An 18,153-nucleotide genomic window follows, 5' to 3' on the forward strand; every position below is an offset into this window, starting at 1 on the left:
AAAAAGTTGTTCGATCCAAAAAAATTATAAAAAATATCAGATATGCCGAGGACAGACAGTCACACATACATGTGAATTTTGGTGTAAATTTTGTAATAATCCACGAGCCAGTTTTAATCACAAACTAAGTTCTTGTACAATCACCTCCAACTTAAGTCACGTAACTTGGCTTAAAACAGTGTATGAGTTATTGTACGCACATACGCTTATAGAGAAAAGTATGCTCATGTTTCTACTTGTCTTGTAAACTACGCACATACGTTCTTTTTTAGCCTAGAGGTATGATTTTTTGTAAAGTTCGGTTATTGGGTTCATATAGGCAGTCCCCATTTGGAGCATAGGTCACCACCGAGCGACCTAGCATGCAATCCCTCCAACTCCCGATCCAGTTTTTGGGCCAGCCTCTTTCTTTTTCTTCAACTTTTTCGTTTCCTTTTTGGTTTTTATTTTTTATTTTCGTTTTCATTTTCATTTTCATTCCTCTTTTTTTATTTCTTTATTTATTTTTGCAAAGCATCTATCAAATTTGTGAATTTTTTGTTTGAAATTGTCACCATTTTATGAAATCCTGAACTTTTTTTGAATTCGGGAACATTTTTCTCAAATCATGAACATTTTTTTAAAGTTTGTAATTTTTATAAAACCATGAACGTTTTTCGAATTCATAAACATTTTTCACAAATTTGTTATCATTTATCTAGCCTGTGAACGTTTTTTGTATAGGCAAACAGTTTTTGAATTTTAGAAACAATTTTTGAATTTCACAAACATTTCTTTGTTTTGCGAACAGTTTTTTAAAATGCATGAACATTTTTTGCAATCAGCAAAATATTTTGGAACTGATAAAGTTTTTTGAATTTTGGGGAACAATTATTGAAGTTCATTTTTTCGTTAACTTTTGAAAAAATATCATGAACATTATATGAATTCAGGAAAAACACTCTAATTCATGCACATTTCTCGAATATACGTATAGTTTTAAAAATTGTGAACATGTTTTGAAATCATGAATATTTTTTAATAAGCAAACATTTTGTGATTTCTCAAAGAGTTTTTCGAAATCATGAACTTTTTTTCTGAATTCATGATCATTTTATGATTTCTTGAACATTATTTTTAAAATCCACAATCATTTAGAAATTCGTAACTTTTTTGAAATCCCGAATTATTTTTAAAGGGAAAACAAAAAGACAGATAATAGAAAAATAAAAAATAACGAAAATAATAGTGGGAGTCCTGTAGATGGGCCAGCCCAACAGGGCGCTGGGGGCGCAGGGGTGCGTGTTTCCGCTTCATCGGGCGCAGAGGTCACCATATAGGGGAAAAGAATTCTATGAGATCAGGTCTCACGCGAGACCCATCCTGATGGATGACACGTGGCATTCACAAATCACAAAGCATCTATCCCATCCCCATTTGAAATCAGGGGGGAGAGATTAAATGCTTTGTGATTTGTGAATGATACGTGTCATTCATCAGGGCGGGTCTCACCTGCTAACCATAAGACCTGGTCTCATATAATTTTTGAATGGCCCCATGTTTAGAAATGCAAATATCTGTGTCAGGCCCACTAGCCACATGTGTTAAGTCTTCATTATTATTCTTGTTTTTTTCTTTCAGGACACGGACTTTTGTAACATGGTTCAACATGCACCTACTTTGAATAGTAAAATTAAAAAATGCTAGAAAATCAATCAGTTCTGGATATTTTTTATAACATACATGGTTGAGTGTTCTACTCACGTGTGAAGTTTCACAGAGAAATGACATCCATTGTATTCTCGGCGAAAACCAAAAATAAATTCACTGGTATGAAAAAGACCGTGTTAGAAAATAATTTGGAGGTCGAATTTATTTTCTTTGCTAAGAATATCACATATGTCATTTCTTCACGAAACTTCACGTATGAGTAGAATATTCGACTAAGTTTGATAACCTAAAAAATTGGTATGATAACTTGCACTTCCTGCTATTTCTAGCAGTTTGAATTGCCATAGTTGTACACAGATTTGTAGGTTAAAGACAGCTTGTGATATTCTTTGATTGTGTTCACCATCTTGGTGATATGTAAACTTTTAATTATACTAGGTATGAGGCTTGACCCATGAGTGGCTTAAAGTTGCAATGCAACTTACTAAGAACATCTTCTTTTCTTTGACATCACAACTTACTAAGAGCTATTTGTTTGATCAAAACCCGTGTAGGAAATTCCGTACCCATTATACGCTGAATTTTGTGGGGATAATTCCTCCTCCACCCCAAAAAGAGAGTGAAGTGATGTAAGAATTGTCAAGAGACTACAGGGTTGCGTGAGCAAGAGAAGCTTGCTGCTCGTAACCATTTCAGAGCGGTGCATGATAGTCGGCGAGCGGGCGGGCGCACGCCTACCCTTTATTCGTGCTTGCAATGGATAAGCTAAGGGTTGTGAAGCTTGCAGAGGAGTGTACCAGGGATTGTGATAGTCCAGAATATCTTACTTGTCCATTGTCCGGCGAACTTATGATTGACCTGGTGACAATTGCCACCGGGAAGGTAACTCTGTGTGCTCGAAGTTTTAGCTGCATATAATTGTTTTTAGTAGTGCAATAATTATGGGTGTGTTTTAATTTGTTTTAGACATTTGACCAATAGTTCCTCAAGGATTGGTTTGAGAAGAATGGACATATCTGTCCTCTGAGCATCCAAAGTGTGTCCGGTGTCACTGTCCGGAATGAGCTTGTTAGAGGGTACTTGTAGGAGTGGGAAGAGTCTAAGATGGAGCGGATATTGATGATGACATTGTTTGGAAGCACTCTACTAGTGGCCTCTACATGGCGGAGTCCGGCTACAAAGCGCAGTTTCTTGGCCTTATTCACTTCCCCTTGGAGCATGCACTGAGGAAAATCTAGGCTCCACCCAAGGTCAAGTTCTTTACTTGGCTGGCCATCCAAAATAGAGTTTGAACCGTGCCTAGATTGGCCAAGCGCGGTTGGCCAAACTGTGGCTCGTGTCTCTTATGCATGCATGAGAATAAACCGGTTGATCATCTCTTCTTCAAATGTCGGTTCACCATTCGACTATGGAGCTTGATCAAGGCATGGCTACAACTCATTCATGTTGATGCTGAAGGAAATATGCCCTAGAGACAATAATAAAGTTATTGTTTATTTCCTTATATCATGATAAATGTTTATTATTCATGCTAGAATTGTATTAAATAGAAACATAATACATGTGTGAATACATAGACAAAGAGAGTGTCACTAGTATGCCTCTACTTGACTAGCTCGTTGATCAAAGATGGTTATGTTTTCTAGCCATAGACATGAGTTGTCATTTCATTAACGGGATCACATCATTAGGAGAATGATGTGATTGACTTGACCCATTCCGTTAGCTTAGCACTTGATCGTTTAGTTTGTTGCTATTGCTTTCTCCATAACTTATACATGTTCCTATGACTATGAGATTATGCAACTCCCGTTTACCAGAGAAACACTTTGTGTGCTACCAAACGTCGCAACGTAACTGGGTCATTATAAAGGTGCTCTACAGGTGTCTCCGAAGGTACTTGTTGGGTTGGCGTATTTCGAGATTAGGATTTGTCACTCTGATTGTCGGAGAGGTATCTCTGGGCCCTCTCGGTAATGCACATCACTTAAGCCTTGCAAGCATTGCAACTAATGAGTTAGTTGCGGGATGATGTATTACGGAACGAGTAAAGAGACTTGCCGGTAACGAGATTGAACTAGGTATTGGAATACCAATGATTGAATCTCGGGAAAGTAACATACCGATGACAAAGGGAACAACGTATGTTGTTATGCGGTTTGACCGATAAAGATCTTCGTAGAATATGTAGGAACCAATATGAGCATCCAGGTTCCGCTATTGGTTATTGACCGGAGACGTGTCTCGGTCATGTTTACATAGTTCTCGAACCCGTAGGGTCCGCACGCTTAAAGTTCGGTGACGATTGTAATTAGAGTTTTTGTGTTTTGATGTACCGAAGGTTGTTCGGAGTCCCGGATGTGATCACGGACATGACGAGGAGTCTCGAAATGGTCGAGACATGAAGATTGATATATTGGAAGCCTATATTTGGATATCGGAATCGTTCCGGGTGAAATCGGAATTTTACCGGAGTACCGGGGGGTTAATGGGCCTACATGGGCCCTAAGGGAGAAGAGGAGGGACGGCCAGGGCAGGCTGCGCGCCCCATCCCCCCTATTCCGAATAGGACAAGGAAGGGGGGCGCCCCCCTTTCCTCTTTTCCCCTTTCCCTTTCCTTCTCCAACAAGGCAAGAGGGGGGAGTCCTACTCCCGGTGGGAGTAGGACTCCTCCAGGCGCACCCCTAGGGGCCGGCCGCACCTCCCCCCTCCCTCCTTTATATACAGGGGCAGGGGGGCACCCCATGACACACAAGTTGATCTTCGTGATCGTTCCTTAGCCGTGTGCGGTGCCCCCTTCCACCATATTCCACCTCGGTCATATCGTAGCGGTGCTTAGGCGAAGACCTGCGTCGGTAGAACATCATCACCGTCATCATGCCGTCTTGCTGACGAAACTCCCCCTCAACACTCGGCTGGATCGAAGCTCGAGGGACGTCACCGAGTTGAACGTGTGCAGAACTCGGAGGTGCCGTGCGTTCGGTACTTGGATCGGTCGGATCGGGAAGACGTACGACTACTTCCTCTACGTGTGTGAACGCTTCCGTTGCCGGTCTATGAGGGTACGTAGACAACACTCTCCCCTCTCGTTGCTATGCATCACCATGAACTTGCGTGTGCGTAGGAATTTTTTTGAAATTACTACGTTCCCCAACAGATGCGACTATGGAGCTTGATCAAGGTATGGCTGCAACTCATTCATGTTGATGCCTCCACTTCGCCCCTGAGGCATTCCACCTTAGATTGGTGGCTTGGGTTGACCGATGGTTCCATCCCCGACCGGAAGGCCATGGCCTCGCACACCATGCTCACCAAGGGGACGATTTGAAACGAGAGAAACGCCCGCATCTTCCACAACAAGGGCACCCTGCCTACGGTCATTCTCAACAACATCAAAAGGGAGGCATCATTTTGGGTCGCCGCCGAAGCTAAGAAACTAGGGTCCATCATGCGGGAGAGTGATTCTTCCTTGAAATTTTAAGGGGTGTTTGTAACACAAACTCTATTATCTCTTAATTAATATATATGGCAAATCTTTTGCGCGTATTCAAAAAATAAAGTAAAATAAGATGGAGCGGATCACAAAGGTCCGGAAGAACATGAAGTGAACTCACGTAGTAGTAGTAGGAATGGCAATGGGTGGCTCATGTCAAAGTTTCTGCCTCCCTTTGTCTCTCCTCCAAGAAAAGGCAGCTAGGGTTTCTGCCTCCCGTCGGCGGCGGCGTTGACCTCCCACATCTCATGTGGCCTTAGGGCCATGGGTGCGTGGTGGATCCCGGTCCTTGCCGGCAGGAGGGCTCCGTTTTCATATGCTTCCTCAAGTTTTGTTAGGGTTCTCCCCGTCTAGCCCTGTCCCGATGGTGTGTCTAGCATCTTCGGAGGGCGTGTGGAGGTGTGTCTCTGGCGGATCTTGCGGAATTCGGTTGGTGGTTGTCTTTGGTGGATCCTCTCGGATCCGGTCTTTGCTCGTCTTTGTTCGTCTTTGTTAATGTGTCTTCAGGTTGGATCGTTCCGATCTAAACTTCTCTTCATCGGCGGCGGTTGCTGTTCTGGTGCGTTGGTCCTACGGGGCCTTAGCACGACGACTTCCCGACTGTCTACTACAACAAGTTATACCCGGCTCCGCCGAGGGAGAGGCGATGACGGCGGCACACCTTCGGGTCGCTTCAGTGCTTGTAGTCGTCATTAGGTGGTCTCTGAATTTGGACGTAATTTTCATTATTTCTGATGTTCATTGTACTGCCATGATTGAAGATGAATAAATCAACAGTTTCTCGCAAAAAAAAATAGTAGGAATGGGAGTATAGTTCTGGTCATATTTCACTGCCTATATGTGTTGTGTGTATCCCGAATTACACAGCTGCTACTTTTTTCTTTCTTTTATTGGAAATATAAACAGATCATTACAAGTCTCTTGTGACCGGTCTTTAGTGCGCAAGATACTTAGAGGATACTTAGAGGAGTGGAATGAAGTGATGAAAGAGTAGTGCTGCTTGTGGTATTGCAATTACAGTGCTGCTACTTTTCCCCTTGTTGGAAAAGATTAAAAAATCATTACAAATCTGCTTGTGACTTGCTACTAATTTCACAATCCCATATGCATAGGTTAGATGTTTGCTATCCTATACGCAAATTTGTTGACTCTAGGCACAAGTTGACGAGCCAAGCGATTGGTGCCTCGGCTTGAGAGGTGCAAACGTGTACTTGAATGCCCCAGAGACGACGGTCTCGGCTCTGTCGTCGAGCTCCTTCGCCAGGCGGCGCCACAGCCGCGCGACGGTGGCCCTGCGCGCCTCGTTGTCCAGGTCGGGGTCGTAGTGCACCCGCACGATCTCGTCGAACTCTTCCAAGCGACGGTCCACATCGCTGGCTTTGGCGTACATGTCTCTGAACTCCCTCAGTGCGGTGGTCTCCTCCTCCTTGGCATCGGCGACTCTGAACTCCTCATCATCATCCTCCTCCTCCTCCTTGGCCTCGGCGACACCGGCGTCGTCCGACTCTCTATCTCTGGTCGACGTCCGGCGGGCCGCCAGCCTGCGCCGCAGCCTGTCGCACTCGCCGTCGTGATCGCGGAGGTGGGACCTGTAGATGTCGATGTCCTTCTTCAGGTCCAGCTTGAGCGTCTGGATCTGGTGCGCCACGATGAGCCGCATCGACAGATCGTACTGCAAGCTGCGGATCAAGAGCTCCTCCTCGTCGTCCTCATCGTCCTCCAGGTCCAGGGAGACGTTGGCCGGCGGCGACTGCAGCTCTTGGGTGCCGTCGCTCTTCATGCCCTCGGGTGCTGATGTGATTACGAGAGCTGTCGCCTTGACGACTTCCCCAGTTTGCACGGCTGCCATTGGTCGCTTCTTCCGTCTCTGTTGATCCAACACGATCAAAAACGAACAAGGATCAAGTCGACCCTAGCTAGGAGTCAAGCGTTCGTGGGAGGTGCTGCAGTGCGATGCATTGGCATATACATATATATAAGTTCGAACGAGGCAAGGGCCAGGCCGACTCGGCCGGGTGATTGTACGTGGTTGAGCTGGTGTCGGACACGTACGTACGGCACTGCGACTCATGAACGGAACATCGTTCTTGTCCTGATTGGTCAGCAGCACTTTGGTTTCTCCTCACGGATTCACAGCTGCTTGACTTTTCCATCCCCAACTTCCCTAGAGCTTGTAATAAGGGCATCTGCAACTGCGGATTGTTAAAAGAAAAAAAAAAGGCATCTTCAACTGCGTACTTTAAATCTGACATACTAAGGGGCCCTTCGAAAACTCTCCGCTCCTAACTCCGCTACGGGAGCGGAGCGGCATCTAGTGTAATTTGGGCGAGCAGCCAAATGGGCGCTCCGCCGGCTCCGCTCCCTGGCGAAGGAGCGGAGTATTACTGAACACGGCTTACACATCCGCGGACGCGCCCGAGCACGGATACAAAAGCCAACCATCCAACTATATGTGCATCTATGTCTGAAGCACTCAAAAGAATTACAGAAAAAGCATAATTCAGCCATAAATAGCAAGCAAACATTCTAGTGCAATAATAGTTTAATATAGATATTACATTCCAATAACCGTTTATCAAGTTGCAGGGCATGAAGTGTTGTTCATCCTTGTTCATTCGCACACTGTGCCCCTTGAGCTTCACCCAACAATGCATCACCGTGAATGGCATACCCTCCGTTGTTTGATACAGCGAGGCAGCGCATCCGGGATATATAGTAAGGTGATCATCAACATGAATGGCCTGCCCTCCGTTGAGTAAATCAATAAATTAGCCAACATGTAGAGCAACAAGAAAAAAACTTACGATCTCCATGATTGACTCGTCGGTGGCCACCCTCTTTCCACCCATGCGATCGCACTGCGGTACTTCACGACGGAGTTTGAGATGGTGTACTACAAATGGGCTAGCGAGTAGCGACTTCACATTATGTTCATGGATCATATGCAAGTTGTAGGGCGCAAAGTGCTTTTGATCGTGAAACCAGGAATGCATATTTTGCAAAAGCATCGTGTCCCATTGCTTCATGCCTACAAAGTACGCACTTCTGGCCAACCAGGCATCGTACAAGGAGAAGCATGTATGGGGAGGCGAGTAAGAGGCGATGTATAGGGACAAGCATGTATGGCATGAATCTGATCTTCTTGCTTGCTTGGAATGTTGAATTGTGATCTCTAAATCTGTGAAGATCTTGGGGTTGGGGATGATTTGGTAGTAGAAACAGAATCTCGTGCTCTCGGCCAAATGTTGGGGGCAGTTTGATGATTAGGCATTTCCTGAAAATTACTCGAGTTCTTGTGGTGCGTTATCAAATTTAGAGGCAGGCAAGGATCTTGTTGTGATTATTCGAAACTGTTCAAGATTTAGGTGTCCAGGCTTGTGTTAATTGATTTTTCTAGTGTATTTGGTATGCTAGCATGTTTTGCACTTTTGCTGCAAGTGAAAAAGTTGTTGGCTCCAAATTTGTTTCGTGAAAGGCTAGTATTACTCGAGTTAGAACAGTCTTGAAACCATTGTAGCAGGTCGAGTCACCATATTTATCAGTATAAAAAGACGTTTCATCATTTCAAACTATTAAAATATCACTTCCGCCTCGGTACAACCCCCTAAACACATCAACGGTTATGATTATCACATACCCCTTCATAACGATGGGCATGATGGTCTTTTTTGAAAGTACGGTATTTTTTTAGACAATGAAAGTACACCGAGACCTTCATTACCCGGCGCACAACTGGGCCAGCCCAGCAGACGCTAGGCTTGCTATTCCTCCGGATAACACAGCTTTGCCACTCCACTACGATGGCCTTTGGTCTATTAGGGAAGCTCTAGCGTTGGCGAATGATTTATATGTTCAAAGCATTCACGTGGCTTCCGATTGCAAGACGGTGGTGGAAGACGTAAAGAGCGGGACTTCGGCTGAATATGGTGCGGTGATACATGAAATCATGGAACATTCTTCTGGTTTTCAATTTTGTAAAATAGTTCATGAATTTAGGAGCTCAAATTTTGAGGCTCACAACTTAGCGAAGCATGCCTTATCCCGGGGGTGGCCTCCATGTTTGGTTAGGTCATCCTGAAGATCTTTCTTTCGTCCTTGTAAACATTATGACGGGTTAATAAAAAGCTTCGTGAGATTGTCTCAAAAAAAAAACTACGATGGCCTTTGGTGACAGAAACAGCAGAGAGTTGGTAAGAACATACTAGAACGATGTGCAAGACCAGACCGTTGGCCCATCATTCTGGACCTCCCAAGAAAAAAATATGTGTTTTATTCGCACTTCTCAGGGCTCGATCTAGCGACCTCTCGAATAATAAAGCTTGTCAAAATAATTGGGCGACCAGCTAGATGGTAGTTTATGGTTAGAGGAAGGGAAATAACCTTTATGACTTCAACTTTTCATAAGTATATAAAATTATCAGTTGAAGGATTCCTGCCATTTGTGGAGATATTTTCTAAACGCCTCCATTCACTTGAGACATGTGAGGAAATACCTTTGCTTTTTCGAGGTGTTTCATCAAAATGCCTACAAAAAACATATATTAAGGAAATTAAAAAGACACCTCAAAATACTTTTTATGCACGCAGCCTGCTATAGATGACAACTGGATCCGATCAGACATTTTTCTCTAACAAGATAGGGCCAACTTAGATTTTGACACAGGGACCTCAGTTTTGATGGACCGGCTCTGGAACACACGAATACCCCCAGCTCCAAGGAGGAACAACGTTCGCGAAAATGAAAAACGCTCATCGATTGGAATAAAAGTTTATGAATTTGACAAAACTGAAAAAAATTCATCGATTTGAAAACAAGTTCACAAATTAAATACTTTATTCACAGGAGGCCGCCTACTCGGCCGGTTCACTATCGTGCGAAAACAGGAAAAATTTATATTTTTAAGTACCTATTTAAATTATAATTTGAACATGTACCCAAAATTGTTATTTTGAGTTTTTAACATTTTTCGACACCGTATGTAAATTGCGACATGTCCGGCCATTTATCACCCTTGTTGACCGAGAAAACTCCAGAAGATGCAAAAATTGTAGAAAACCAAAACAACTTGGCATGGTGCATTGAGATGGTCATAAAAGTAAATTAAAAAATTAGGGTCATTTGACGGATATCGAGAAACAACGTGCTCTTAAACGGAGTTTTCTGGCCTACCCGGACTTGAACATGGTGTTTTTTTAACATTCTTGAAATGGTCCCTTCTTTTCCAAGCCGATGGGCAATACCCATGGTAGGACCGGCCCAAGAGCTCGCCGATTTGGAAAAGGTTCGTCATTTTCTAAAATTATTTCATGGATCAAAGAAATTTTGCAAAGATCAAAAGAAAATCACTAAAAAAAGGCTGCAAAAAAGCGTCCCTGTTTTGGGAACATCGGCTTCCCAGCCATTATCCCGGTTTTGGGAACCTTCTCGAAGGTCGTGAACCACATTTTTTCTTTTTATATTCTCTCCTGTTTTATTTTTTCTGATTCTTTTTTCCTTTTTCGTATTCTTTGACGTTTCGTTCTTTCCTGTTTATTTTTTCTGTTTCTCATATATTCAAAATTTTCAGAATTCAAATTATGTTCGTATTTTTCTGTTTTTTTTTTGTGGAATTCAATTTTTTTACTATTTTTAAAAACTATCCGCATTCAAAATCTTGTTCGATGTTTTCAAATAATGTTCGTGTTTTGACATTCTGAGCAAGTTTGAGAGATATGAATTTTTTTTAAAAATTTATGTACAATTTTTTAAAATATTAATATTTCTATTTTATGAACAAAAAAGGAACAATAAAACCCAGAGCGAAAACCGTGCATAAAAAAGGGAAAGAAAAACCAAAGAGTGAAGGTGATGTGTGTTTTTCTTAGCGTTATTTATCTCGCACAAGAAATATAAAACAAGCTTAAGAAGCACATTCAATTAGCTATCTCTGATGGTTGTGCGCTTACGAATAGTTCATGAGGTCTGCAGTTCAAATCCCATGTTGTACATCCATTTTTTGAAGTTTAAAACTTAAAAAAGAAACTAAACGGGCTGGGCCTATAAGGGAGGGGTGTGTGTCACGAATTGTACGAACCTACGGCATACACGTTCTCATGGATACCATTTGTAAAAATGTCCATACTATCCTTTATACGTTTTGTGAGGGGGTTGTACCCAAGCGGGTCTCATAAAATATTGAGTTACTTGGAGATGATTTAGTAGTAGAAACGGAATCCCGGGCAGTTGTTGGGGATAGTTTGACGATTAGGCATTTTCTGATAATTACTCAAGTTCTTCTTGCGGTGCGTTATCAAATTTAGTGTCAGGACCCCGATTCCAGGTCACATCGATCTAGCCGATAACACCTCATATCACTTTGCGGCCTCACGCACGGTATTCCCACGGGTGTCGCCTTACCATGGCCCGTGACCGTTTGCGCCTTTTGGCTCACGTATATGATAGTGTCGCTAGCATCCATATGACAGAGAACCCGGGCCGACATGGCTAGTCGTGAACCCAAAGTGGCACCAACCTATGGGGACAGGCATACATGAATCACATCGAGTATGTCGGTCAGCAGCGTGTGAATCCGGACTGTAGCACTGGGCTAACAGGACTCCGGGAACCCGGGCTGTAGTAGGCTAGGCAGGACTCCGGATGTCACCGCGTGACATTTCCCCGAAGGGACAGACACAGGAACGAAGTGAAACACATGCCGGCCAGTCAAGTGTCCTGAGCAGTAGTGCTGGGCTAGCAGGACTCCGGTGAACCGGGCTGTAGCGGACTACTATGGCTCATGGAAGCACTAGAATACATTTCCCCATAAGAGAGGCTGCCAAGGATAAACAACTAGATTGTCGGATCCCACACATACCAAGCATTTCAATCATACACACAATATGCTCGATATGTGTAAATACAACATGGCATCACAACATAACTCTACGACTCAAGCATTTATTCATTAGGCTCCGAGGAGCGAGATATTACAAACATGGATCTCATGACCCAACAATCATAGCATAAAAATCAAGCACATGCAGAAGCTTAACATGTCTGAGTACAGACATCTACAAATGAAAAAGGCTGAGAAGCCTGACTATCTACCAGATCCTGCCGAGGGCATAAGATCGTAGCTGAGGTATCAAGCTAAACGTCGAAGTCCACATGGAACTACTAGCGAGACTGAAGTCTCTCTGCAAAATATAAATTAAGCAAACGTGAGTAAAAATGTACCCAGCAAGACTTACATCAGAACTAACTACATATGCATCAGTATCAAGAAAGGGGTAGTGGAGTTTAACTGCAACAAGCCAGCTTTGACTCGGTGGCTATCCTGAACTACGACTGCAAGTAACTCTTTTGAGGTGGCGCAAACGAGTCCACATATTCACCATATCAATACACCACTATGGATCCGCTCCCGTCTCCCTATGAGAACGCCATCCATAGCACTCACGCTTATCTTGCGCATTTTAGAGTATGCACTTTCACTTGTCTATGAACTATGCAAGGGGTCCAAGTTTCCATATCCGAGGAATCCGGCTATTCGAATAGATAATGAAAACCCTGCAGGGGTGTTCTTTTTCACACACGCTCCCACCACTTACCGTCGTTTACACGACATGTACTCGGCAACCTTCAAGCGGAAGCCCAACGAGGGTGTCGGCCACAGCCTACCTAAACACTCAAGTCTCTAGTCCAGGTTTATCTCCTATCCAGGTTCCATCCGCAGGGAGTCCGGCCGAGGTTTCCACATACGGCCCCGAACGATGTGAACAGGGTTCCCGAGACACCAAACGGGCGCCCGGTACACCGTGCCACAGTGTATCTACCGCATCATAGCCCACCCCTAGGGTCAGCGCTACGCACGGCCGCCAACACATAACCTACAAACACCAGAAACTAGTTGCAACTCCTGGACAGAGTACTAAGGTGATTAAGAAGCCGAGAGGGTCAATTAAGGATCCCAATGAGTGGTAGTAGCTGTTCATGGATCACAAACACAGAACTCAGTTCCTAAGAACGGTTTCAATGAGACAACCCACCATGTACTCCTACATGGCCTCTCACCGCTAGCTTTACCAAATCGTGTTCACACACTTAGCTCACACACAGTAGGACATGTTCATCACCATTCCAATTCGTTCCCGACGAATCAGACCCGACACAACTCTATGCAATAGCAGGCATGACAGACAAGCATGAATGAGTAGGCACATCAGGGCTCAAACAACTCCTACTCATGCTAGTGGGTTTCATCTATTTACTGTGGCAATGACAGGTCATGCAGAGGAAAGGGGTTCAACTACCGCAGCATGTAACAGTTGAATCGTTGTTGTCCTAATGCAGTAAAAGAGAGCAGGAGTGAGAGAGTGGGATTGTATCGGAATGAACAAGGGGGTTTTGCTTGCCTGGCACTTCTGAAGATATTATAGCTCTTCATCGGTGTCATCGAACTCATCGTCGGAAGCACGTCTATCGAGAGGGGACAAATACCAGCAACAGAGAAGGAGAACACTATCAATGCAATGCACAATACGATGCATGATCATGACATGTCAATATGCTATGTTTTGAGCTAATGCAACTAGCAACATGTTAAATGGAGTTGGTTTGAACCCTAGGTTCAAATTCAAACTCCATATGTGAGGGTTTAAATGCCATTTATATGATTTGGCCTAAACAGCAGCCATAAGTTGTTCTAACATGCATGAAAATGGTACAGATGGATAGATTGGATTTTTCTGATCATTTTTCATATATATAAATCTTTGCATTTGGAGTTACAGATTAATTTCTATGAATTTTTGAAGTTTATACTATTTCCTGGAATTTTCTGAATTATTTTAAACCCAGAAAATTAGTAACTGCGTCAGCATTGCGTCACTGTGACGTCAGCAGGTCAACTGTGGCTGACCAGGTCAAACCTAACCAGTGGGGTCCACTGGTCAGTCACACTGTGCTGTCTGGGTCACCGACAGGTGGGGTCAGGTCAACAGCCACGTCAGCAAGTCAGCACTGACGTGTGGGGTCGGTCAACGTGTGACGTGGCCAGGTCAAACTGACCTGTGGGGCTCGTGTGGTTAGTTTAATCTAAACAAAAACTAAACCAGAGTTAATTAGGCAGCGGGGCCCACATGTCTGTGAGTCTGTGGGTCATTAGCTTAGTGCTAATTAGTTGTTAGGCCGGTGTTTAGCCGCCGGCGACGAGCAAACGCGGCGGCGAGGCTCGGGTTTCGCCCACGGGCGACCAAACCCACGGCGGAGGGCATCTACGCGTTGCTCGTGCTCGTCCGCATCGAGCAGTGCAAGCGGCAGTGGCTAGGGCAGCCCGTAGCAACGGCAACGGCGACAAGTGCGGTGGCCGGAGCTCGGTGGTGCACGAGCGTAGGGCTACGGCTCTCCCTCGAGGGAACCAGGTAGCTAGGCCGCATCTAGGGGGGCCTAGGAGCATGGTGGACGGCACAGCTGGGCCTGGTAAGCTCAGAGGTGTGCAGGAGGTCGACCATGGCGGACGGCGGCCTCGGGAGCTCATGGGGCGGCGGCTAGAGGAAGCTAGCGAGAGGGGGAGGTGAGGGGAAAAGCTCAGGGGCTCACGGCGAGTGCAGGGGAGCAAACGGCGAGCTCAGGGAGGCACGGACGACGACGGGGCATCTCTGGTGATCTGGGGAGGCAGAAAGTTGAAGACGACGGTGTCGGCGGCGTTTGGCGGCGTCCGGCTGTAACGCCCTCGATGCGGCTATAGCTCCCACGTGTCGAGGCACGACTTAGAGACATAACCGCATTGAAAGCAATGTCGCAAGTTAGGCAATCATCACAACATCCCATGTAATATAAATAATAAAAGGGGAGATACATAGTTGGCTTACACTCGCCACATCAATCAAAGTACATAAATAACATACATCATCCAAGCACTCATGGCCCGTCTACGGCGCCAAAATAGAATAAAACCCAACATGCGACACGGTCCCAATCACCCCCAACGGGGCACCACTACTGATCATCAGGAAAGGACACATAGTAACGCTGAGAGTCCTCGTCGAACTCCCACTTGAGCTCATACGCGTCACCTGGAGCGGAATCACCTGGACCTGCATCTGGTGTAATAGTAATCTGTGAGCCACAGGGACTCAGCAATCTCGCACCCTCGCGATCAAGACTATTTAAGCTTATAGGAAGGGTAAGGCAAATGTATGTGGAGCTGCAGCAAGCGGCTAGCATATATGGTGGCTAACTTATTCGCAAAAGAGAGCGAGAAGAGGAGGTGAAGCGCGAGCGAGAATCTAGAGAGAGCAACCTACGCAAACATTACTCCAACACCGTGTCCACTTCCCGGATTCCGCCGAGAAGAGGCCATCACGGTAACACACTCAGTTGATTCATTTTAATTAAATTAAGGTTTAAGTTATCTACAACCGGACATTAACAAATTCCCATCTGCCCATAACCGCGGGCATGGCTTTCGAAAGTTCAATCCCTGCACGGGAGTCCCAACTTAGCCCATGACAAGCTCTCACGGTCAACGAAGGAATATACCTCCTCCCAAGACGTTCCGATCAGACTCGGTATCTCGGTAATTCAAGACACTTCGACAGGTTAAAACAAGACCAGCAACACCGCCCGAATGGGCCGACAAATCCCGATAGGAGCTGCACATATCTCTTTCTCAGGGCACACTCAGATTGTCTTATGTATGGGTAGGCCAGCCCAGAGTTGCCCCTGGTGGCCACCGGCAGCTGACAGGTGGACCAACACTCAGAGGAGCACTGGCCCGGGGGGGTTTAAATAAGATGACCCTCGGGCTTCGGAAACCCAAGGGAAAAAGAGGCTAGGTGGCAAATGGTAAAACCAAGGTTGGGCATTGCTGGAAAAGCTTTAATCAAGGTGAACTATCAAGGGGTTCCCATTATAACCCAACCGCGTAAGAAACGCAAAAATTCCGGGAACATAACACCGATATGACGGAAACTAGGGCGGCAAGAGTGGAACAAAACACTAGGCGAGAGGCCGAGCCTTCCACCCTTTACCAAGTATATAGATGCATAAAGATAACATAGCAATTTAATGATATCCTAACAAGTAAATAAATGTTCCAACAAGGAACGCCTCCAAACTTCACCTGCAACTAGCAACGCTATAAGAGGGGCTGAGCAAAGCGGTAACATAGCCAATCAACGGTTTGCTAGGACATGGTGGGTTAGAGGTTTGACATGGCAATTGGGAGGCTGACAAGCAAACGGTAGGCATCGTAGCATTGGCATAGCAAAGAGCGAACAAACTAGCATAGCAAAGATAGTAGTGATTTCGAGGGTATGATCATCTTGCCTGCAAAGCTGTCAGAGTTGACTGGATCCTCAAAAGCAAACTCAACGGGCTCCTCGTTAGTGAACTCGTCTCCCGGCTCTACCCAAACAAGACAAACAAGCAACAAGGATACAATCAACCACGTGCAAGCTCAAACAATAAGATGCAAAGATGGTATGCTATGCGGGATGCGATGCGGGATGGATATGACAGGAAATGCATGAACCTGGCCTCAACTTGGAAAACCAAGTGTGCCACTGGAAAGATGAGATGAAATCGCTTGAAAACGATATAAAGAACGCCGGAATCGGAGTTACGGTTTGGAAATGGCAAGCGATTCAAATATGACACCGGTCTGCGATTTACAGCAAGTAGGCCTCTAAATGCAACGAAAAGAACATGCTACAGCACTCAAACATGGCATCAAAATACATGGCAGGGAAGCATTCAAGATTCTTAACAAAAGACTAGCACTGAGCCACGGCCAATTCATCCATTAACAGGTTCAAACAAGCATGGAAAAAACGCAAATGGTAAAACAGATCTCAGACTTAGTGAAATTAACACTTGTCTGGAATTTCAGATCATATAGCCCTCTTCGGAGCAACAAAACAACATGCTACATGACTTGAATATGACAAAGAAGAACATGGCATGGAGCTACTCAACAAGCTTAACAAAAGTCCCTTAGTGACCTTGAGCCAAAACGGATCCAAAAATATACTAACAAGCACACGAACATAGCTAAAACATAATCAGTTTTCAGACTTAGTGAAAACTGACACATGCTGAAACATAACTCACGAAGGCATGTTTACGAGCTCGATGCACTCACTACGGTGCAAGTCATGGCAAGGCAAGCATACATACATTAAGAAGGCACAAATGAAAGCTACACATGACAAGAACAATGGCATAGCATGCACGGATCAACTACAACAACATCGGCAAAATTGCAAACGAGTTGACAATCTGCCTAGATTCACAACGAAGCAAAAGTAGAGCTCGATTGACTCAAGCTAGGGTGCTCCATAATTGCAAACAAAGACATGGATGGATAGAGCACTACAATATTAACAAAACTCCTTAACTGATCATCCTCAAAAGAGGCACGGATCACTAGGAAACAACATGAACATATGGCATCATGAACTAAACAATCCCAGGACTTAGTGAAATTACTAAGTCCCTGAAAATAGAGTTACCGGGTGCCTCACTTTGCAAGCTTGCACTAGGCACCACACACATCACAAAAATACATGGGTTGCACCTCTGGAAAGATGACAAAACCCTTAACAAAATATATGTAGAACTCATGGGCATATCATGCACACAATAATCATGGCAAAAATGACAAAAGTCTAAGATGAAGTAGCAGATCTGACAATTAACTCACGAAGCCCTCTTCTAACAGCATTTCGGACATCAAGATGAGCTCAAATGAAAATGATGCAATGGAATGAAATGATGTACTATCTGAGACGAACATTTTGATATGCTATATGCATGAATCGGAGCTACGGATGCGGTGATATAGCAGGTCAAAGTAGGCATGAAAAATTAGGGTTCAGAGGGAAAAGTCAACCGGATCCGATCCAGATCTGGATCTGGCGCGGAAAACGAGGTACGTCGGCGGGCACTGTTCACCGGAGCGGGTCGCCGACCGGCGATGGAGAAGAGGGCAGGCGAGGCCGGCCTCTCCCCGGCCGGATCTGGCGGC

At 44.9% G+C, this 18,153-nt stretch overlaps 1 pseudogene; it reads left to right on the forward strand.

Moving 5' to 3' along the window:
- The first annotated feature begins 1,242 nt into the window (after positions 1-1,242).
- Positions 1,243-6,137, forward strand: LOC119300364 (annotated as a pseudogene).
- Positions 6,138-18,153: the final 12,016 nt, after the last annotated feature.

This window comes from Triticum dicoccoides, chromosome 5A (genome assembly GCF_002162155.2).
Source record: "Triticum dicoccoides isolate Atlit2015 ecotype Zavitan chromosome 5A, WEW_v2.0, whole genome shotgun sequence".
Lineage (NCBI taxonomy): Eukaryota > Viridiplantae > Streptophyta > Magnoliopsida > Poales > Poaceae > Triticum > Triticum dicoccoides.